This window comes from Protopterus annectens, chromosome 3.part1, assembly GCF_019279795.1.
Source record: "Protopterus annectens isolate FY-2018-M chromosome 3.part1, PAN1.0, whole genome shotgun sequence".
Taxonomy (NCBI): Eukaryota; Metazoa; Chordata; order Ceratodontiformes; family Protopteridae; genus Protopterus; species Protopterus annectens.
The window spans coordinates 1,841,584,581-1,841,608,193 of record NC_056732.1 but is presented as its reverse complement, the minus strand read 5'-3'; the positions used below and the strand labels follow the sequence as shown (position 1 = coordinate 1,841,608,193).

At 42.6% G+C, this 23,613-nt stretch overlaps 1 protein-coding gene across 1 annotated transcript in view; it reads right to left on the bottom strand.

Moving 5' to 3' along the window:
• The window catches only part of LOC122798740 (zinc finger protein OZF-like), a 76,292-nt gene that overhangs the window by 23,465 nt on the left and 29,214 nt on the right, over positions 1–23,613 (bottom strand). The window lies entirely within an intron of this gene.

The following is a 23,613-nucleotide window of genomic DNA, read 5'->3' as shown; positions in this document are numbered from 1 at the left end:
ATACCCAATTGTCCTGGGTAATTAAATGCCAATTTTGAGCATGAAGTGCTAATTTTCCCCTCAAGGGGGCTGCCAAGAGATAAGTGCTTGGTGAAGGTAGAGGGAAGTCATTGAGACTGCTTACTGTAGGGGTGTGCTTTGCTTACTCCAGATTTGGAGGAGGAGGCATCCCATTGTTTTGACCTGTATGAACCTTGTGATTGGTATCTAGAGCCTTTGGAGTACCTGGATTTGCCTTGAGAGGCTCTGTTGGACACAGGAAAGGACCAATTTTTAGTAGGCCAGTGCCTACTGAACCTGGGTGGCTGCACTTGTAAGAAATCTTTTACAGTTTGCATAGATTTAGCTTTGTCTTCCATTTTCTTTAAAACCTCTTCTGCCTTATTACCAAACAGAGTATCATGCTGTAAAGAGGCATCCAACAATTTAGCTTTAACATGATCAGGCAGATTTTGCTCCTTGAGCCAGGCATGCCTTCTAATCACAGATCCAGTAACTGCGGCCCTGCAAAAGGCCTCCAAGGAATCAAAACCACATTGCAAAGTATGCTTTCCAACCTGTTCTGCTGCATGCAATAATTCCTGTTATTCTTTATTTTCCACACAATCGGAAATCAACATAACTTTCTGTTTCAGTAAACCCATAACATGCTGTTGATATTTAAGCATATGAAACTGGTAGTTTAAGGCCCTAATTGCCAAGGTTGCAGACGTATAAACCTTCTTTCCCCATCTATCCAGTGCCCTGTAATCTCTATCAGAGGGGCTAGGATTTTTGGCTGTAGATGCCCACACCTTTGGGACCCTGTGATATAGTTTCAGGATCAGCAGCAGGATTTTTGAATAGAAATTTGTGGGAGTCAGAAACCCTGTAATATCTGTCTGGCTTACTAGGAGCCGGAGGTAGGGAATCAGGAGTTATGCTTGATTCCGAAATCACATCATCAACAATGTCTAATACAGGAGGTATAGCCAAAGGCCTATGCTGAGGAAGGAGAAGGAAATCCCTAAGCCTCTTTTTGATTCAGAAAAATCCTGACTCTCCCAATGAAAGTGTTCCCTTAAAGTATGCAAGGTTTCACCAAAAGAATAATCCTCAGGAGGAGATGCAGATGGGATGGATTCTTCTGCATCTGAATCCTCATGGGGAGGAATAGAAAATTCCTGATCAGAAGAGGAATCAGAAGAAATGGAAACCTGATCTGAAGATTCATAATCAATGTCTTGCCTAGGCCTCTTAGCAGGAGGGGGGGGGGGTTGGGAACCCCTGATCAAGGTAATTAAGTCCTCAGCCATTTTAATCAACTGTTTTTTAGGCATAGGGGCCTGAGCATGTGGCTCATGCATTGGTTTTTTAGACGTAGAAACTGTTTTTGATCTTGTTTTTGAAGTTGGCGTCAGTTTTATGTAAAAATGTTGAGGACTGAAAACACCCTCAGAAGCCGGTGCCTGCTCAGCGGCTCTAGACCCATCCAAGGGAGAGACATCCGCGGGTTCAATACTCTGAGAATCTCGCAGCATACCGGACTCCGCTTGGGTCTCGGCAGAGGCCTGCGACTCAAAAGTAGCGGGTATCAGGGGCTGCGAAAGTGCCTCACTGAGTACTGGCAAACCGGCGACTGGCTTTGTAGAAGCTTTGTCGTCGGTTTTGGACCTTGACGGTCTGTCTCTGAATTTTTCTTTGCGTATTTTGTGACCTCCGGTAGTGGGATTGCTAACTGATGCCATTTCAGGGTAATTAAATCTAGATCCAAAATATTTTGAAACAAAAATATACCGACGCTTAATAGTGCATTGGTTAAATCTAGCACAAAACCGACAGCAAGGCATGTTATGATCTGGGCCTAGGCAAGGAATACAGTACAAATGAAAATCCTTATGAGGTATTTGCTTCCCACAAGTAATGCAATTATTAACTTTTACTGACATCAGTAGGAGCAATAAAAGGTTTCCCCAATGGGGTACTTAGCTTTAGTTGAAGACTTTGGTTCTGAAACTCGAATGCGAAAATTTCAGGAGTTGGACGACCGGCACTTGCAAACTGCCTCTGCTTCGGGCACTGTGCGGCAAGAAAGACTGAATAAAATGGCGTCAGCTGCATGTTTTACACCCCTGATGACCTGACATCATGGAAGAGGAGACAGCAACTGATGCAGGATCCAAGACTTTGTTATTCAGGCTGACTGGGTGCAACCTGCAAGCAGATTACCCAAATGTAATGACTGCAACAGTGAAACATGAAGAACATCATGGATAATCTTGCTTTTGAATAGGAAAAGGCATATTTTTTTACGTGGATGGACAGCCTATTCCAAAGTAGTGGCATCCTCTGGGATATGTGTCTGCCCCTCCAAACTGTTCTGTTTCTGTTGCAGAACAGGTTGTGGTTTCTGGATTGGGTACTTCTGATACCATGTGAGTTGCAGATGTGCAGTAGGTCCATTAGTACTGGATCAGAGGATGCATTATAGGCCAGGCACAGATCATTTCTTAATAATCTGTAAGGGACAGAGTATAGTAATAGAGCTTTGAGGCAGTCCATGCAGGTCATGTGGTTTACATTTGGTATTCTCTTTGTAAAGAACTACTGCAGGTGCTCTTGTTGCTGCATATGTTTGGACAGGTACACACCAGAGGGGACATTACACTCAATGATAGGTCTTATAAGGTCGGAGTACAGTAGGACAATGGCATCTCTATAGAAGGACTTCTTCACAACAGTAGACAGTTGGTTGCATGCTGTATTCCCAAAATGCTAACTACTAGATCAACTTTCAGGGGTATTATTGTGAATGTGGTAGTTGCCAGGGGCAGTCAGTTTTCCAAAGGATACAATAATGCACTTATTGACATTTAGCTTCTGTCCATGACTCTGGCACCAGTCACATATTTGGGGCAAGCCCTCTTTGAGGATGGCTAAGCCTTTTGGAGATTCAGTGACTGCTCCCAGCTTGCAGTCATTCACAGACTTGATCAACCAAAGACCCTTGATGTCTGCTTGAACTTCTGAGAAGTAGATGCCAAAACAGAGTGGTCCCAGCATTGAGTCTTGTGAGACACCACTAGTGACTGGTCTTTTTCTGGATGTAGCTTCCTCTATTTTGACTTTTTGTGTCCTATCTGTAAGCCAATTTGCAATCCAGTGGATGACATAGGGGTTTATTCCTAATTTAGTACGTTTTTTTACAATGTCTGAGTGGGGTAGGCGGTGCGTACAGTCTTGCATTCATCTATGGCTTTGGTGACTTTTTTACAAAAGGCCACTAGTTAAGTATGACCTGCATTTGCATAGTGGTTAAGGTGTTCACCTTATAGGTGCATAGTTTGATTCTCACATGTGGTAATTGGCTAGGCTTGGAATGGCCCACGAGGGTAGACAGCCTAGTACTTATTAGTGGTGCAGTGGACTAAGGAGGTTAGGTTAGCATTTGATGAAAGCATACTGGGATGGGTCCAGTGTTTGGAGGTTCCCTTAGTTCTTACTGATCAATTCTATGATAAGTCTTTCCATGGCTTTACATATAAGCTTAGCTGGTCAGACTTAATGGGTTGATAGTTACTCAACCCAATGGATAGCTCTCCCTTGTGCAGAGGTATGACTGCTGCTGTCTTCCATTTGCTTAGTAAGAAGCCTGTTTGGAGGCTGAGATTGTACAGTATTGTTAGGTGCATGGGCAGGTCATGCTTCATGCTATTCAAGATACATCTAGGGATATTGTCAGGAGCCATAGATGCAGGACTTGGTCCTGTGTGATAGCTGGGGCATCCTAGTTTCTAACATTTCTTGTGAGATATTCAGAGGCTGGGGGATAAATTTATCGGTCAGCAGGTTTTCTATACCTTTAGCTTCACTATAGGTGGCGCTGTTCACAACCAGCTCAGCACACTGCCAAACAAAAGTGACAATAAAGGTTCTCAATTATAGCTTTTGAGATTAATGACATGGTTGAAGAAGGTCTTGTGGCTGTGATTGGCCTTGATGAGTATTTTTGCCTCAGATTTGGCCTTGATGTTTTAAATTAGACTCCTGAGTTTCTTAATTAATTTAATTATGAGATTTATGCCATGCTGGGTGTTGCACTTCTTATTTCTGGCTATAAATGTCTTCCTTTTATTATAAAGCTCATTAGTGCTGTTGTATTTTTTAGTTGTTTATTTTTAGGGTTCAGCCTGTGCTTGTTATTACTGGGTACAGCTGCTTATATGCAGTTGTTTACATGTTGATATGTTAGTGTTGTAAACAATAAAGTTCTGGGTTTGGCGGGGTGGATTTAAAACTTTTCAAGGTATAACTTAAAGGTAAGAAGCTTCCCTTGGAGAAATTTCTATAAAATGTCTGAATGTGCAGAGATCTCATGTTTTAGCTTCATTTCAAAGGAAACTGCTCTATGGTTGAACAGGACAAGTGAGGATGCTATACAAGGAATGGGGCTTAATTCCCCCATATTTACAAGGAGAAGGTCAAGGGTGTTGTTTCCTCTAATGGGTACTTTGACTAGTTAGTACAAAGTCCAGGAATCTCTGGGCTTGAACTCTAATAGTGATATATGTTTCTCAGTCTATAGCTGTATAGTTGAAATCACCAGGAAACCAGTACTGGGTTTAATGCTGAATGACCCCAGTTCCTATAAGGAGGTGCTATAACACTGCTGGGTCACAGAGGGTGGGAGGTTGGCATAATGGTTAAGGTATTTGCCTTATTAACCAAAGGTGCAGGGTTTGATTCTCACATGGGGTAATTGGCTAGGCTTAAAAATGGCCCACAAAGGCAGCTAGCCTAGTACTAACCTATGAACCTATGAAGGACTTAGTGATGGTGAGCTGGACATGAAGAAGCTCTAGAGCATCACATGTCTGCTCTGGACGATGATTAAGACACCTCCAACTTCATTCATTCCTCTTCCTGTGTGGTAGCTGGACTAAAAGTGCAACGCCTATTATAGCCTTGCACAGCGAGAGCACTCTCTGACAATTTAAACCACAGCTCAGTCACTACACCACTGTCTACATCCAGCAAGGTGAGGAGCGCCTGCACGGGGTGCAGGTTTTTGTTTAGGCAAATATCAAGTATCAGTAGCATCTTCATATTTTTCTTGGCTTGTTTTGTTATGTTTACCTGGTTAGCATTGCCTAAAAAAGGCACTATAGGGTTGGACAATGTTTTAGCCAGTGTTTAAAAACTTACAGGCACAGGATTAAACCATTGCAGACCATCTATATAGAGATAGAGAAAGTTGAGGTAGATGTAGAAGATAGTGAATATAAGTTCAAACTTGTTTGGAAGGAACCAAATGACAGGAGGAGAAGAGACATCAACGTTTCTTCAGCCACTTCCTTCTTGATGTTAGAGTCCGATATTATCTGTTGTAATAAAGCTTCTGAATACAACCCCGCAACAATTTTTCTCCATTTTCTTAAAAGACACTTGCATCAAAATATTGGATGCCAAATTATTAATCCCATGATACTGAGATTTTAAAATATTCCTCTTTGGAAAAGAAGGATACATGCTCAAACAGTGTAAGACTGGCTTATAACCTACACTTTTTTAAGAGACCTTAGCATCACCCTCCCTCCTTCCACATGTTTTTAAACTCATACATCCAAAAAGCCAATGAGACTACATCTGTATTTGAATGTAAATTTTAAAAATGTAACTGACCTATTTAAAATTCAATAAAATTAACCAGTTCTTTTTCACTACTAGATGAATTCAAAATTGATAAAATGACAATAATGTACAACCTTACCAAAATTAGATGCCTTATATAATACATTTTCCTCCACAACCTTAGTACAAGATTAGCATAGTCTGAGGTACATTAGTTTCCAATGCAATCTTCTTGTGTTGTTTTTGAGAACTATCCCCTTGTATTTTTGCCATACTAGGTCTTAAAAATCAAATGATGCTGCAAATTTTTTTCCAAGCAGATTATATTCAATCTCTGTGTTTTTTCCATGCATTAATGAATACTTTAATTTTAGGTGTGTTTTAAAAATAAAGAAATTAAATGCTGATTGTCATTTATACTCATTGGGGTAAGATAATGTGTATTCTATTAAATGACTAATTCATGACTCCGAATTTTATGTCACGCAACTTTAGAGAAGTTATTACACTGAATCAAGTTTGTGGAGATGTATGGTCTGATGAAGTCTTGTTTTCAACTGTAGAAGACAAAAGCACTTACTAACTGTGAATATGATTTTTTTTGTATTAAAAAACAGTCATAATTGTTGATCCGGACAGGATGTGGCATTATTGGAATATTTTTCACTTTTGAGCTGCTGCATTTGGTGAAAAATGAGTTTTTTCAATTTGGCATATGTTCTTTAAAAATAAGTTTTCTGTGAAAGAATCGGCAATAACTAGCAGAAGAATCTGCCACACTGTCAGAATGTCAATGGTAAATGGAATTCCAGCACACAGAAGCTGCTGGAGTTATCTGTTCAAACACATGTCATTAAGCTTTTAGGCTGGTAATACAGGATGTTGAGACAGTTGTTTGCCAAGTACATCATGTCACCCTACTGATCACAGCACTCATAGGAATATTCAAATCAGCTGAGATCTGGGATCATTAAGGCCTTAACACCTTTCACTCTAGGTAGAACCTCACTTCGCAAGGAAGACTCGGCTAACCTAATCTGGGGTGAAATTCTGTATACCCAGTCATCAGGTCCCATTTGAGAGAAGATATTGTACCACACTGATGATTTCTTAGGGGATGGGGTTATTCCAGAGGTTAAGGAGGTGCTGGGTACTGAATATATCATGTCATGTTCTACAAGTATCGCCCTCTGCTTTCAGATACATGTCATGTTCTACAGTACTTCAACCCACCTTCAGAGACAAGTCATTTTCTGCAGTAAAGCACCCCACCTCCAGAGACATGTGTTCTACAGTACTTCACTCCCACCTTCAGACACAACTCATTTTCTGGAGTACTGCACCCCACCTCCAGAGACATGTCATGTTCTACAGTACTGCACCCACCTTCAGAGACACGTCATGTTTTACAGTATTGCTCCCCCACCCACTGAGACATGTCATGTTTTACAGTACAGCTTCCCTACCTTCAGAGACATGTCATGTTTTACAATACTGCTCCCACAACCTCAGGGATATGTTATGTTCTATAATACTGCCACCACTTTTAGAAACACGTCACGTTCTACAGTTTTAGTTTCCCTAGTAGTAGGGGTTAGGAAGGTGGCCTAATGGTTAAGGTGTTTGCCTTACAAACACAAGGTGCAGGGTTTAAGTCTCACAAGGGATAATTGGCTAGGCATAAAATGGCTCGCAAGGGCAGTTAGCTTTCTACTAATCTATGAACCTATGAACCTAGTGCACCCCCACCTAAAGAGACATGTCATGTTCTACAGTACTGCCCCCCCCCCCCAGCTTCAGAAACATGTCATGTTCTACAGTACTACACCCACCTTCGGAGACACATCATATGCTACAGTACTGCTCACCCACCTTCACAGACATTCATGTTTTACAGTACTGCTCCCCCACCCACTGAGACATGTCAGGTTCTACAGTACTGCCCCCACTTTCGAAAATAAACATCATGTTTTACAGTACTGCACCCCCCCTCCCCTATTTTTACAGTACTGCCTGCACTGTTTAGCCAAAAAATGCCAGTAGGCATTCCTATTCACCTATAGCCTGCACAAGACCAAGTGAATTCTTTGGCATAACACTCTTGTGTTGCCCCTGTAGTTACAGGTCCTTTCCCACCAAGCCTCTAACAGGCAACACATAGGTTCATAGGTGTTTACTAGGCTAATGACCACAAGGAACTTTTTGAGCCTAGCCATGCACCCTGAATCTCTGACAAGTTCTGATACCCTTGATAAGTGTAAGCAGAGGCTTGGGAGGTGAAGCTTTTACAAGCAGGAGGCTGGGAGATGAACCATTTACAGGTTGCCTGTGTCCATTAAAGACATAGGTGCCAAACCACAGATGAATTTCCTGTTCCCCATCTAACTGTGCAAGTTGCACCTGAATTGGGTTAGGGAGGAACTCTGCTTCACATGGATGGGCAGCCTGTTCCAGAGATCGGGTAGCCTTTGGGATACATACCTGTCTCTCCAGCAGGTCTTATTTATATCACAGGCAAGGTTTAAGTCTTTAGAATGAGTAATCCTGGTACTGTTTGTTTTATGGTTATGCAAGATGTCCATCAGAGTGGGGTCCGACAATGCCCTGTATGCCAGGCATAAATCTCCCCTCAACAGCCTGCAGGAGACAAAATACAGGGATAGGGCCTTGAGGCAGTCTGCACAGGACACTTTACTTTTGCCCTGTATTCTTTTAGTGAGGAACATCTGTGGACATTCCATTTGATGGATATCCCTGGTTAGGTACATAGCAAAGGGGGCATTGCACTCAATGATAGCTCTGATGATTGTCAAGTACAGTGGAACAATGACTTCCTTGGACTTAGATGCCATACTTTTGTTTATAAGTTGTGCAACATGGAATGATTTCCTCACTACTGTAGACACATGATGGTCAAAGGCTAGATCACTGTCTGTGTGTGTCCAAAAGTCCCCAACCACTGGGTCAACTCTAAGGGTATGTTGTTAATATTATAGTTATCAGGGGTGGATGACTTCACGAAGGACACTATTATGCATTTCTTGGCATTTAGTTTTAGTCCATAGCTCTGACACCAGCTCTTTCTCTGCCTGTAGAACATATGCGTCAGTGTGGAATTCAAGGACAGCTCCTAAGTTGCAATTCAAGGTTAGTCAACTAAAGACCACTAATACTGGCCTTGACTTCAGAGAAGTAAATGCCAAAAAGGAGCAACCACTAATACTGGCCTTGACTTCAGAGAAGTAAATGCCAAAAAGGAGCAGTCTAAGGACCAGTCCTTGAGAGATTCCACTTGTGACTGGCCTCTTTGTAGAGGAGGGCTCCTCACTTCTAACTTCCTGGGTCCTGTCTGTGAGCCAGTTGGCTATCCACCGGGTGATATACAGGTTTGTACCTAATCACTTGAGTTTGTCAATGATGTCCAAGCGGTATTGTGTCAAATGTCTACACTAAGTCAAGGTAGGCAGTGTGAACCAATCTGCCCTCATACATTGCTCTGGTGACCTTCTCAAAGACGTCCACCAGGTTGAGTAGGCATGATCTGCCCTTGATGATACCAAACTGGGTTGGGTTCAGTGTTTGGAGGTTTACTATATCACTACTGATCATTTCCATAATAATTCTTTCCATGGCTTTACATAGTAAGACTAGTGAGACTTATGGGTCTGTAGTTTCCAGGGTCCATAGTTTCCAGTGTGCGCAGATGGCCCACCTTTGTGCAGAGGGATGACTATTGCTGTTCTCCACTCCATTCATGAGTCATAAAGCCTGTTTGGAGGCTATAGTTAAATAGCAATTCCAGAGGGCCTGATAGGTCATGTTTCATGCTATTTAGAAGGCATCCTGGGATATTGTCTGGCCCATTGATGCAGTGTTCTTGGCCTTAGAGAGAGCATTAAGGACCTGTTCCCTAGTGATAGAAGGGAGGAGTCATATTTGATGGTATTTCCTGAGGGAAGGTCAAGGGGAGAGAGGGGTAAGTTGGAGCTGAATTTATCAGCCAGTAAGTTTGCTATATCTTCTGGCTTAGTATAGGTGGCTGCATTTACAATAAGCTCTGCACACAATTGTGTACTGCCTTTGAGGTTGCAGACATAGCTAAAGAATGACTTGTGGTTGTCCTTAGCCTGGGAGGCCGACTTTACCTCAGACATGGCTTTGGTAGACATTGTCCTCTAAGTTAACTATTTAGTTTGATGAGAGTGCTTTTAACCTGATGGGTGCGCTGTACTTCCTAATTTTTGCCATGATTTTCTTCCTTTGGTTATACAGCCTATTGATTTTGGGATTCCACCAGGGTGGCTTGTTTTTTGAGTTAGTTCTGTACTTCTTCTTGGTGGGTACAGCTGCCTCTATGCAGCTATTAAAATGCTTGTACATGGCTTCAGTGAACAGTTCTGCATAGGCAGCAGTGTTTGCAGGGTTTATAGGGTCTTGAAATTTTACCAGGTTATCATTTATTAGCAGGAAGTTAGCCTTAGAGTAGTTCCTGAATATTCCAGGTTTAGCTGGCAGTCCAGGTTTTATTTTTTACTTCAAAGGACATTATTTTGTAGTCTGACTTTACCAGGGAAGACTTTACAGTAGGGTGTGTGCAGCACTGTCCCATATTAGTGAGGACCAGATCCAGGATGGTTACACCCCTGGTTGGTGTATTGACAGTCTGGTCCAGGGAGTTTGTGTTTACAAAATCAAGGAATCTCTGTGCCTGTATGTTTGGTGTCATATACAATTCCCAGTTAATAGTGGGGTAAGTAAAGTCATCCATGAATACGGCATTGGGATGGATGGTGAGTGTTTCCAATAAGTTTAAATACATGGTGTGGGTTTCCTGGTTCATAGAGGAGGACGTATAGCTTGCAAGGAAATGGTATTGGATTTAGCCTATGATGATTTGAACATGCATCAGGTCAAGTGCATTGTCCTGCCTGACCAGCCTTGAGGTATATTTATTTTTGATGTAAATCAAGACACCTCCACCTTTAGTCCCTGTCTGTGTAGTAGCTGGTTTAAATGCGTGGACGGAATTGTAACGTCACAGACTGCTGGTGAGCTCTCTGTGGTTTTAAATCACATCTCAGTGACCACGTAGATGTCAGCATTCTCTAGGATGAGCAGAGCTTCTAGTAATACCTTTAGATTTTCTTGGTTTTGATTTGCAATGTCAGAAGTCCATTCAGTTTGGCATTGGCTAAAAAAGGCACTATGGGGGAAGACAATGTTTTAGCTAATATTCTAAAGAATAGAGGGGAGAAGTGCAGGCCATCCCTAGCAAAGCAGTGTGGTCTGTTGACCTTCTCTTTCCATGCTGACAAATACTGCACCCCCCCCCCCCAGAATGACACCAGAGACTAAGCCAATTATTAAAGTCAATCATCTTTTGTTTGTATTTGGCATCATGCTTGGAAAAGGTAAAATGTTGCTCAATACTAGGCTCATACCAGCCTGGGACACATATTCCAACAGCTTCATGATGTCTCTCTTCATATAGTCTAGGAAGGTACATCTCAGGTCATTTACTCCCACATGGACTATGACTGAGTCATACTGGTACTTGTAGTCAAATGACCTGAGTGAAAGCATAATGTGGTGGATCCTAGCCCCTGATCTGAAATTCGTCTTTGAAAATCTCAGGAGTCGGCCGACCGGCACTTGAGAACTGCTTTTGCTTTGGGCACCGCGCAGCAAGAAAGACTGAAGAAAATGGCATCAGCTGCATCTTTTATACCCCTGGCACACTGACGTCAGGGAAGAGGTGACAGCATCCGATGCCGGACCAAGACTTTGGAATTCAGGCCGACTGCGGGTAGCCTGCCAGCAGGATAACCCAAGTGTAATGACTGCAACAGTGAAACACGATGAACATCTGACTTGTGACTTTCTCCTTACTCAGCCTGGTGAGAGGGACATCAGTGTATCTCACAATGGATTCTTCAATGACCAGAATGCTGGCTTGTGTGATGGCTTACCTTATGGGCTTAGAAGTAGAGGCTCCATGAGATGTTTATCTATCTGTTAATGCGGGTGTTGTTTTGAAAGAGTGCATTTAGGGCTGCTGAGGGTATTTGTTATGTGCACTTCATCTAGGAGGTCTTTGGGGCTTAGGAAGGTTACATTTAAGTACCTCAGCATATGTGGGTCTATATGTCTGCTTTGAATTGCATGTGTTGGGTACAGCATGTGTACCACTGACAACATTATTGATATTAGGAGTACTTTTATGGGAGAGCTTTGCCAGCAGTGACATTGAGTAAATATATCTCTCACATACCATATCAGTTTGTTTGAGAATTAACTGGTTGTCAGTTAACTTGAGGCACTAGAACTAGGATCACATCCCTCACCCTAGGAATATACTTCCATCCTACCAAGACAGCTCTAAAAGTGCCCATGGAACACCACACATTCAGAGGATGCATCACACTAGGGATTTCAGATATTTATAGGACAGAAATGTGTGCTGCACTCCCGAGTGTGATGTGCTTTGGATGAACCATTAAACTAAGGCCCCATATGTCTGAGCTGGTGGTAGTTAAGGTAGATGTGAAAGATACCGCTGCATCTGTTAAAATTTGTATGGCAAGTTCACTGATGCCCTGGACAAACTTCCCTTAGTAGAATAAATACCATCTTAGGTCTCCCCTGAAAAGAGATCATTAACCTAGTTGGACTAGGCTGGTCAACAAAGGAGAAAAAAAATCAATAAATAACTAAATAAATAAAATAAAAAGTATATATCCCTAGCTGACACTCTCCACCCTTGTCACTTCAAACGTCTTTATTTACTCCTACTCACAAAGAGGAAGGATCAGAACAGGTATTTATCCAGACTTGTACTTATAGCTGATACAGTGGTCATCAGGCTGACCAGTTAATTAACCAAACGTGTACTTACTGCTAATATCACTGTCAGGAAGCTGACCAGTTGATCTGAACTCATGCTTACAGGTGATACCGCTGTCAGGAAGCTGACCAGTTAATTATCTGAACTTGTACGAACTTGTACTCACTGCTGATACTGCTGTCAGGAAGCTAACCAGTTAATTATCTGAACTTGTACTTACTGCTGATGATGCTGTCAGGAAGCTGACAAGTTAATTATCTGACTTTGTACTTACAGGTGATATGGCTGTCAGGAAGCTGACCAGTTAATTATCTGACCTTGTACTTACTGCTGATAATGCTGTCAGGAAGCTGACCAGTTAATTATCTGACTTTGTACTCACTGGTGATATGGCTGTCAGGAAGCTGACCAGTTAATTATATGAACTTCATATGAACTTGTACTCACTGCTGATACTGCTGTCAGGAAGCTAACCAGATAATGATCTGCTCTTGTACTTACTGCTGATATGGCCATCAGGAAGCTGACCAGTTAGTCATCTGACCTTGTACTTACTGCTGATAACGCTGTCAGGAAGCTGACCAGTTAATTATCTGACTTTGTACTCACTGCTGATACCGCTGTCAAAAAGCTGACCAGTTAGTTATCTGACCTCGTACCTACTGCAGATACCACTGTCAGGAAGATGACCAGTTAATTATCTGAACTTGCCTGCTGATACCACTGTCAGGAAACTGGCTTTCATGCTGTGCCTCATTTATTCACATCAGGTGGGACTGTCTCATTTTTATTAAGTGATAATCAAAGGTGCACCACTGGGATGTTCCCTGTAAATCAAAATCAAAGGAAATTTTGCAGTTTAACCTTACAGGTTCATAGGTAAGTACTAGGCTAGTTGCCCTTATGGGACATTTTAAGCTTAGCCACTTTCCCTTTTCAAAGGTGAGAATCAAACCCTGTACCATGTATGTCTGTGTGGTAAACACCTTAACCATTACACTAACACCCAGCCTAATGGTAAATAACTTGATGTGAAGAATATAATCCAAACCAGTAGGAAAGGGAGATAAAATTACAAGGATCCCAGAAGGAAGGCATGGCACAGACTGTGAAGGCTGCCAGCCTAGCTAGATAGGATTTTGCAGATAATTCTGTCATTTGTAAATATTAATGTAAGCCACATGCTTGTTCTCTTAAATGTAAGAAAATTATGGTAAATGTTGAACTTCAAAAATGTAACCACATTGCACTCTGCTGGAGGAAAGCTGATAAGTCAAGCATTGTATACATATTTGATCTCAAAACTCGGAGCTGAGATGTGTGACTGAAGGAATTCTTCCTATTGTTTTGAGACCAGAGTTAATGGCTAGAATTTACATGTATAATGTCTTTTATTGCTCTGGCTTCCTGACCAGCTGCAAGATTAAAAGGGCTGTTGCACTCTGAGTTTCTGTTAGCCTGGGAAAAAAAGAGTATAATGATGTCATCCGAAATAATTCAGTGGTACTGTGTTATCAATTCAAGGACAGAGAGTGAGAGAATCAGAGCATTTTGCATTTGTTCAGAACTGACATGACCAGTACTGCCTTGCTGTATATGCAAGTTTATTTTAGAACTGTGTTTTCTCTGAGATATAGACAGGAAATAGTAAGTCTAGTCTAGCTGTTTTCTGTATTGATGTCAGAACTATTGTACTGTATTATTTTAAGCATTTCTCTGTGATCTCTGAACTCTTGACTAGCACTGTGTAGTAAGAGGTATTGTCTTGTGTTCTTATTATTTATTATTTGTAGAGATAATTTAAGCTCTAGAGTACATTGCATGTATATAGTGATACTGTCCAAGCCACTCCAAATAAGCCTTGCTGTTCGTCACACTTACCATTTCGATAATAATATTGCACAGTAATAATTGGACACCCTTTGATAAGGGTCTTATTAGTAGCTATTAGTGGTTGGCGGCAAGTGGTACTATCATATAGTCTGGGCAGAAGGGGCATAGCTGGAGAACCTGTGCCAGCCTTCCCCAGGAGTGTCTGTGTGTTTGTATATAACTCATATCTCAAAGTGTGTGCGTCAGCTACTTGGGCAGGGAAACAAAGCACTGGTTGGACAGAGAGGGTGCTGGAGGTTTTAGCTTGACCACTAGACTGAGATCTGGACCCTACAGCTGTACCAGTGGGGAGTCTTATTGGGGATCTGGATAGAAAGGGAGAAACCAGCCCCAGACCGACTGTGATCTCTGTGTGCTCTTAAGGAAAATTGCACTTTACTGTGTGTGTACTTGTTATTCTTTCCAATGTGCACTCCCCTCACTGGTGCTAATGGTGAGGATTGAGGCTCCTTGATTACTGGGTCAGTGCACGGGCATCACACAGACCATAAGAAAGTACATTTGCGTGAGACCTCACCATTACAGTAGATGTTTCTGTATGGGAAACTGTTGCAGTAGTACTTCAAGAACATATATATCAGCTCTGCAGAATTCATGATGCAGGAAAAAGCCACTGAATATAGACACACTTCTACATCCTAAAGAAATGGCCACTAGTTCACACCAGCCTGTGTTTTGTTTTTTTTTTTGCCACCAGATCTCTTGCAGGCCATGTTCTGCCCGCAGAAGAGTTGAATTTATTTATTTATTTTAAGTTTAGGATGAGAGCTTTGCTGTAGTATTCCACGCTAAAGTGCTACATTCTTGTACTGGAGATGAAAAAGGGGCTGTCCTAAGCACAAGTGAGCAGTAGCTTTTGTTTTTATTTTACATTTGTTGACCAGGAAGATCCTGCTGGGCACAAGTCCCTTTTCAGCAGAGTAGCATTACAGTTATACATAAAAGGAGCACCAATCCACAGCATATGCCTAGCTTGTAAACTAGCAGTGACTCCATCCAAACATATACTACAACAGTACTTTCTCCCAAAACGCTTATGATCATTGTAGGATCACTGCTGTACTTGCATTACGTATAGAAACACCCCCATAGCTCCCTGAGAAATGGGGGGTGGCATTTTACTGCTCCATTAGTGAATTCTGAAAGGATACCCTGGAGGACTGCTGCTCCAAACCCTGTTCTACTCCTCCAAGGAGTATCCAGCTAATAGTATTTGAGGAACGTACATTACTGAACAAGGTTTGCTGGGCTTTACTAAGGACACACACACTGGTTCATGTAAATACACACCCCTACCAACCTTAGCACTCCACAAAGTAGGCCAGGTCCTCATCCTAGTTAATTCCATCAGATATCCATGCCCCTTCCCTTTTGAGGAGACTTTAGCCAATGTGGCCATATCACCTACAGTCAAGCTTTAAAGCTGCAAATGGCTATTTATGATGTGTTAAGCAGCCTGTGAGCCTCCTTCTATAAAGATGATACTGTACAAATCAGTTGGCCTGAAACAACTCTTCCTCTGACAGGCACCACTGAGAGACTGTGCTGCTGCTATGACTCAGTTCATTTTTGGCACATTCTGTTTACAGACCTCTTGAGCTTAAAGGGAAGGGTTATATTCAAATCTGGTACCTTCCATTCTTGAAATGGCACCTTTGCACTGACTCATTTACCACAGCAAGCACCTAGCATGCAATTGAGGAGGTGGGGGTAATACCACAGAGACATGGGGAAAACAAACTACACAGATACTTGTCAGAGGTTAGGATCAAACCTGGGACCCTAATCTCTGAGGCAATAATCTTAAGTATGGAGCACTGGAGTTTTGTTTGTTTAGTATGCTGCCTTTAAGTAACAAGATTCATAGACACCCCTCACAATATTCACACAGGATGGTAAAGTACACCAGTACATACTTTACATCTCAGTGCACCAGGCAAGGGGTGTGTGTAAAGTACACCACTACATACTCAGCACCCCTTGCTCTAAGCAAGAGGGGTGAACCTTGAGTAACATACATCAATATGTACTCTGCACCTCCATGTTCCAGCAAAGGGGGGGGGTGAACTATGTAATCTACATTACCATGCTCCAAGCAAGTGGGTTACACCTTATGTAAAGTACACCACTACATCCTCTACACCTCTGTGTTCTAGGCAAGGGGAGCACACTTTGTGTAAAGTACATCAGTACATACCCTGCATCCCCTGTGCTCCAGGCAAGGGGGGTTTGTGAAAAGTACACCACTACATACTCTGCACCCCCATGCTCCAGGCAAGGTGGGGTGCACCTTGTGTAAAGTATACCAGTATGTACGCTGCACTCCTGTGCACTAGGCAAGGGGAGTGTATCTTGTGTAAAGTACAGCAGTATGTACTCTGCAGCCCTTTGTTCCAGGTAAGGGGGGTGCACCTTGTACGATGACAGTGTTACACAATACAATTGTGACATGTAGCTTAGTAGGGTGTAATGCACTTTAATAAGTAGCAAGGTGCAGTACCTTTTTGGAGAACAGCATGCCCTACTAAAGCTGCTTTTCCCTGATGTCCTGTGTTCTGCTGTGATGTCCAAGAGTAATTCATAAAAAAATGTTTTACTCATTACACATGAAGGCAGAGCAAGGCTCACTTCCATAATATAACAATGAGAAAATCTGGTGTTGCACAGGCTCCCAAGTAAGAAGAGTTTGTGTGAGGATGGGACAAGTATGACAGTAGTAGCTCATTTACATTCACCACAGGGAACACTGTTGTTGGTTCTATTTATCGTACTGTGCAACAAAAATAATTTCCATTTAATTTTTGTTTACTTTTGTGATGATGTGTTGTTCATCTCTGTGTTGGGCAGCACAACATAACAGCATGCAAGGGGAACTGCAGTACTCACAAAGAATGTATCATTTGTTTGCATGCAGCTGGAATCCCATGACTTACTACTCTGGAACCAGCCAACACAAGCCTATGCACAAGGTATTGTCCCTTTGTGTACAATTCTTTACACATCACAAAGAGGTTTGCTACACAGCTTTTGTGCATCACAAAGGGCTTTGCTACACAGCTTTAGTGTGTCACAAAGGGCTTTGCTACACATCTTTACTGTGACACAAAAGGCTTTGCTACACAACTTTAGTGCATCAAAAACTGCTTTGCTGCTTGAAGGGCTAGGATGCTGAACTGATAGCTGCACTTCATTTCAGCTCTCTTACCTCAATACAATTCCTGACAGGAATTTTACAAAATAATATTTAATTTGAAGAAATATTTATTACTAACTTATTTCTAATAACTTTGGGCATTTATAAGAAAAATTTTATTGTCAGAACTTGAATAATTCCTATCAAATTAATTACTGGAAAATCAGCACCAATATCAGCTTTACAGCATGAGTCATCTAAGGAATACAGCACAAGACTCTTCTCTCAAAAAAGACCTGCAGTCTCTCATTACAAATATACAGGAACTTACAATAAAAATCGACAAGATGAACAATAAAATAGATACTTTTAAAGAAAAGTGCTCACAACAACTGGAACAGCTTCAATAAATGTTTACACAGCAGAAAGGACAGATATCACTTATTAAACAGTCATTAAGTGACATTGACACTAGAGTCCAAATAGAAGAAGAACAAACAGAATTCTTACTTCAACAGAACACATATTTACTAGAAAAGCTTGATGATGTGGAAAATTGAACAAGAAGAAATAATATTAGAATATATGGTCTACCAGAAAAATCTGAAGGGGACAATATGATAAAAGTACAGTTGTGTACCTACCATAAATGTAGATGTTTGAGTGTATTCACTGTTGCAGTCATTACACTTGGGTTATCCAGCTCGCAGGCTACCCGCAGTCGGCCTGAATTCCAAAGTCCTGGTCCGGCGTCGGTTGCTGTCGCCTCTTCCCTGATGTCAGAGCGCCATGGGTATAAAAGATGCAGCCAACACCATTTTCTTCAGTTTTTCTTGCCCCAGATGTCAGGTGCCCCCAAAAGGGTAGGCTATAAAAACATTGCTAATAAAAGCATGCACTAACATAAACAATACCTTCATCTACAAGCAAATACACCACATAGGTTGTATAGGATAGAGAAGTACAGAGAAGTCCCAGCAAAGAAGGGGGTATGGTGGGTGGGTAACCTGGACTGCAACAGTGAATACAATCGAACATCTAAATTTATGGTAGGTACACAACTGTACTATGTTCATCGTGTTTCACTGTTGCAGTCATTACACTTGGGTTGAATCCCAAAGCTGAGGTAGGGCGGTTGGGTCTAAATAGAATTAGGAGTGGCTATAAGGCCCTGCAGAACTGCAGTGGCAAAGCCTGCTCTGGATTTAGAGTAAAGAGGTAAGTGGTAGTGCTTGGTAAAAGTGTGCACTGAAGTCCAAGTTGCAGCCTTCAAAATATCCTTGGTTGGTACTCCTCTGAGGAAGGCTGCTGAGGTGGCTGCTGCCGTGGTAGAATGTGGTCTAATGCCCTTAGGCAGAGATTTGCCATGTTGTGAATAGCAGAAACAAATGCAGTGTCCTATCCATTTTGAAACAGTCTGCTTTGAGATAGCCTTTCCTTGTGATCCTGCAGCATATGCCACTAAAAGCTGCTCAGTCTTTCTGAAAACTTTAGTTTTGTCCAAGTAGAAGCGTAGCTGTCGGTGTATGTCCAAAGAATGCAGAAGTCTCTCCCCTTTATTCTGCGGGTTTGGATAAAAGGTAGGCAAATGAATGGTTTGGTTAAGAGCCACACTGGACACTACCTCAGGCATAAATGTTGGGTTTGTCCTTAAAGAAACCCTGTCCGGATGGAAGTCAATAAAAGTTTCCACAGCTATTAATGCCTGTAACTCTGAGACTCTTCTTGCTGAAGTTATTGCTAGGAGCAGAGCTGTTTTCCATGATAAGAATTTTATCTCAGATGTATTGGCTGGCTCAAATGGAGGCACTGTGAGTTTTTACAAGACAAAATTGAGGTCCATGCAGGTATTGGTGCTCTCCTTGGAGGTCTTACGTTTTTGGCCCCCCTGAGGAACTGCCTAAGCAATGGATGTAAAAAAATTGGTGGTTCTGTATTGTAATGAGCTGAAATGGCAGAGGCATGGATCTTAATTGATGAGAAGGATAGGCCTTTGTCCAGCATCTCAGTCAGATACTGTAAAATCTGAGGAATATCTGGTACACAAGTGTCAATTCCTTGCACCTGGTTCCAAGCACAGAATCTCTTCCATTTTTCTACATAACATTTCCTGGTGCTGGGCCTCCTGGCCTCCAAAATAACATCCATAACCACTTTAGAGAGAGGTGCATTCTGAATGGTTACACTATCCGCCATGCAGCTAGATTTAGGGTTCTGAGCTGGCTATGCAGGATCTGATTTTTTGTTGGGTCAGCAAATGAGGTATTTGAGGCAATGTCCAGGCTGGGCCTTGAGACAAGCTCCTGAGGATTGGGTACCAGTGTTGGTGTGGCCAATCTGGGGCAATTAGTATCATTTGTGGCTTCTCTTGCCTGACCTTTAGGAGTACCTTTGGGAGGAGAGGCAGTGGAGGAAAGGCATATACTGTAAGGTTCCAGCTGAATGACAAGGCATCCACTTTCTATGCTTGTTTGTGATAAGTCCTTGTGCAGAATCTCTGAAGCTGGCAGCTGTGAGGGGAGGCAAAAAGATCTGTCTGGACATCCCCATTTCCTTGTTATCATGCTGAAGATTTGCGGATCTAGTTTCCACTCGTGAGGATCCATGAGGTTTCTGCTTAGTTCGTCTGCCAGGGTATTTGTCCTTCCTGGCAAGAATTGTGCTTGCAGGTGTACTTGGTAGGTCAATGCTGTGTTCCACAAAATCATGGCTTGTCTGCAGAGGGGGCAGGAATGTGTGCCCCCCTGCTTGTTTATGTACCACACAACTGTGGTGTTGTCCGTCTTTATCAGCAACTGTCCTGGATGAAGTAGGTCCTTGAAGGCTGTCAGGGCATTTTGTACAGCTAGCCTCACTTTTTGATTGATGTGAAGATGCCTTTGGCTTGGGGGCCATGTGCCCTGAATACATTTTCCTGCCATGTGGGCCCCCCAGGCATAATCTGACGTATCTGTTGTTAGTGTTTGCCTGGCTGTGGGTAAAGTGAATGGCTGTCCCTTGTTGTGGTGACAGGCCTGTCCCCATCATTGAAACTCCTGTTGCAGGCAGGGAATGAGAGTAATTAATGATTCCAGGCTGTGGCCATGCTGAGTCCAAACACTTTTTAGATACCATTGTAGTTTCCTCACATGCAGTCTTGCATATGGAATTAGCAGAATGCAGGAGGCCATGTAGCCCAGAGCCTGCAGAATTTTTCTTGCAGATAACTGGGTCTTTGTTGCCATGCTTTCGAAGTAAGCAGTCAGTTGCCTTTGTTTGTCTGGCGTGAGATAAGCCATCTGGGAAGTTGTATTTAAGCTTGCACCCAGGAATATTATCTCTTGAGAGGGTACTAGTTTTGATTTATTTTTGTTTACTGTGTACCCTAGGCAAATTAGTAATTATTTTACAAACGCCAGATGCTTTAGTAGAATGTCCTAGCTCTCTGCTTGAAGAAGGCAGTCGTCCAAGTAGGGATATAATTGTATTCCTCTTTGTCTGCAAAATGCAATTACTGGTGCCAGACATTTTGTGAAGACCCTGGGTGCAGTAGATAAGCCAAAGGGCAGTGCAGAGAATTGGTAGTGCAGTCAGCCAGCTATGAATCTGAGGTATCTTCTGCAAGATTGTCTGATTGGGACATGCAGGTATGCCTCTTTGAGGTCCAAAGTTACAAGCCAAGCCTTCTTGTCCAGCATGGGCAGAAGCTGTTACAAAGTCAACATTCTGAATTTTGGTACGTCCAAATAAGTATTTAGAATAGACAGGTCCAGAATTGGTCTCCATGCTTTGTCCTTTCTTGGTACTAAGAAAAGTCCTGAGTAAAATCCTTGTCCCTGCTCCTGTTGAGTAAAATCCTTGTCCCTGCTCCTGTTGAGTAAAATCCTTGTCCCTGCTCCTGTTGTGTAAAATCCTTGTCCCTGCTCCTGTTGAGTAAAATCCTTGTCCCTGCTCCTGTTGAGTACAATCCTTGTCCCTGTTCCTGTTGAGTAAAATCCTTGTCCCTGCTCCTGTTGAGTAAAACCCTTGTCCCTTCTCCTGTTGAGTAAAATCCTTCTCCCTGCTCCTGTTGAGTAAAATCCTTGTCCCTGCTCCTGTTGAGTACAATCCTTGTCCCTGCTCCTGTTGAGTAAGATCCTTGTCCCTGCTCCTGTTGAGTAAAATCCTTGTCCCTGCTCCTGTTGAGTAAAACCCTTGTCCCTGCTCCTGTTGAGTAAAATCCTTGTCCCTGCTCCTGTTGAGTAAAATCCTTGTCCCTGCTCCTGTTGAGTAAAACCCTTGTCCCTGCTCCTGTTGAGTAAAATCCTTGTCCCTGCTCCTGTTGAGTAAAATCCTTGTCCCTGCTCCTGTTGTGTAAAATCCTTGTCCCTGCTCCTGTTGTGGCACTGGCTGAATGGCCCTCAAGTCCATGAGAGATGTTACTTGTTTTTGTGCCTCTGCCCATTGATTGTGTGGCAGGTCTGGCATACCTTTTGCCTTCGGAAGGGTGTGAAAGTGGAACCTGTAGCCCTGACAGACTATGTTTAGGACCCATTTTTCCTGTTTGATCGTGTGCCAATTTTGTGAAAAAAGTGCTAGCTTTCCCCCTAAGGGTGCTGCCAAGAGGAAAATGCTTGGCATTGGCAGAGGGAATTCATTAGGACTGTTTACTATATGGCTGTGATTAGTCTTCTCCGCTTTTGGAGGTAGAAGCACCCCAGTGTTTGGGCCTGTATGAGTCCTGGGGCTGTTGCCTGCCTCTAGGGTGTCTGTATCAGCCTCTTTGTGGCTTGTCTGACACTGGAAAGGACCAATTCTTAGAAGGCCAGTTCCTGCTAAATCTGGGTGGCTGTACCTGTAGGAAATCCTTTACTGTCTGCATAGATTTAGCTTTGTCCTCCATTTTCTTCAACACCTCTTCTGCCTTAACACCAAACAAAGTATCATGCTGTAATGGAGCATCCAATATTTTTGCTTTAACATGATCAGGCAGAGTCTGTTCCTTTAACCAAGCATGCCATCTAATAACAGAACCTGTTACAGTGGCCCTGCAAGAGGCCTCTAGTGAATCATAACCACATTGAAAAGTATGTTTTCCCACTTGGTCAGCTGCATGCAATAAATCCTGCAATTCTTTGTTCTCAGAACATTCAGAATTTGTCAACATTTTCTGTTTTAACAAAGACATTAAGTATTGTTGATATTTGAGCATATGAAACTGACAATTTAAAGCCCTTACAGCCAAGGTAGCAGAAGTGCAGACTTTTTCCCCCCATCTGTCCAGTGCCCTAGAATCTCCATCTCAGGGGACAGAGTTTTTAGCAGTAGCAGCCTTGACCCCTTTGGGACCATGAGAAATAGCTTCTGGGTCAGCAGCAGGGTTTTTATATAGAAATATATGAGAATCTGGAACCCTGTAGTATCTGTCTCGCTTAACAGGTGCAGGAGGTAAAGAGTTGGGAGACAGGCCGGACTCTGAAAATACATCATCTACAATGTCTAGAACAGGTGGAATAGCAAGAGGTCTGCGCTGAGGTAGTAGAAGAAAGTCTCTAAGCCTTTTCTTAGAATCTGAATAATCTTGGCTCTCCCAGTGGAAATGCTCCCTCATGGGATGCAGGGTTTCCCCAAATGAGTAATCCTCAGGAGGAGAAGCTGAAGGAATAGATTCTTCAGCATCAGAATCCTCACAGGGAGGAACAGAGTATCCCTGTTCTGAAGAGGAGTCAGAGGAAATGGAAACCTGATCAGAGGAATCATATTCAGTATCTTGCCTAGGCCTCTTATCAGGAGGGGGATGGGAACCCCTGATCAAAGTAATTAGGTCTTCGGCCATTTTGAGCATCTGTTTCTTAGGCATGGAAGTCTGCCCTGGAGAATGCTGTACTTGTTTCCTTGTCTTTAAAACTATTTTAGTCTTTGTCTTGGATGTTGAAGTAGGCTTGATATAAAGCTGTGTAGGTCTGAAAACACCCTCAGAAGCTGATGTCTGCTCAGCGGCTCCAGACCCATCTGAGGGATTAGTTTCCAAAGGGCCAATACCTTGAGTATCCAGAGGCCTAGTTGTCTCCATGTGGGAGTTGGAGGTGGCCTGCGGCTCTGAGGTAGCGGATGTCAGAGGCTGCGAATGTGCCTCACTGAGCACCGGCGAACCAGCGACTGGCCTAGAAGAGGC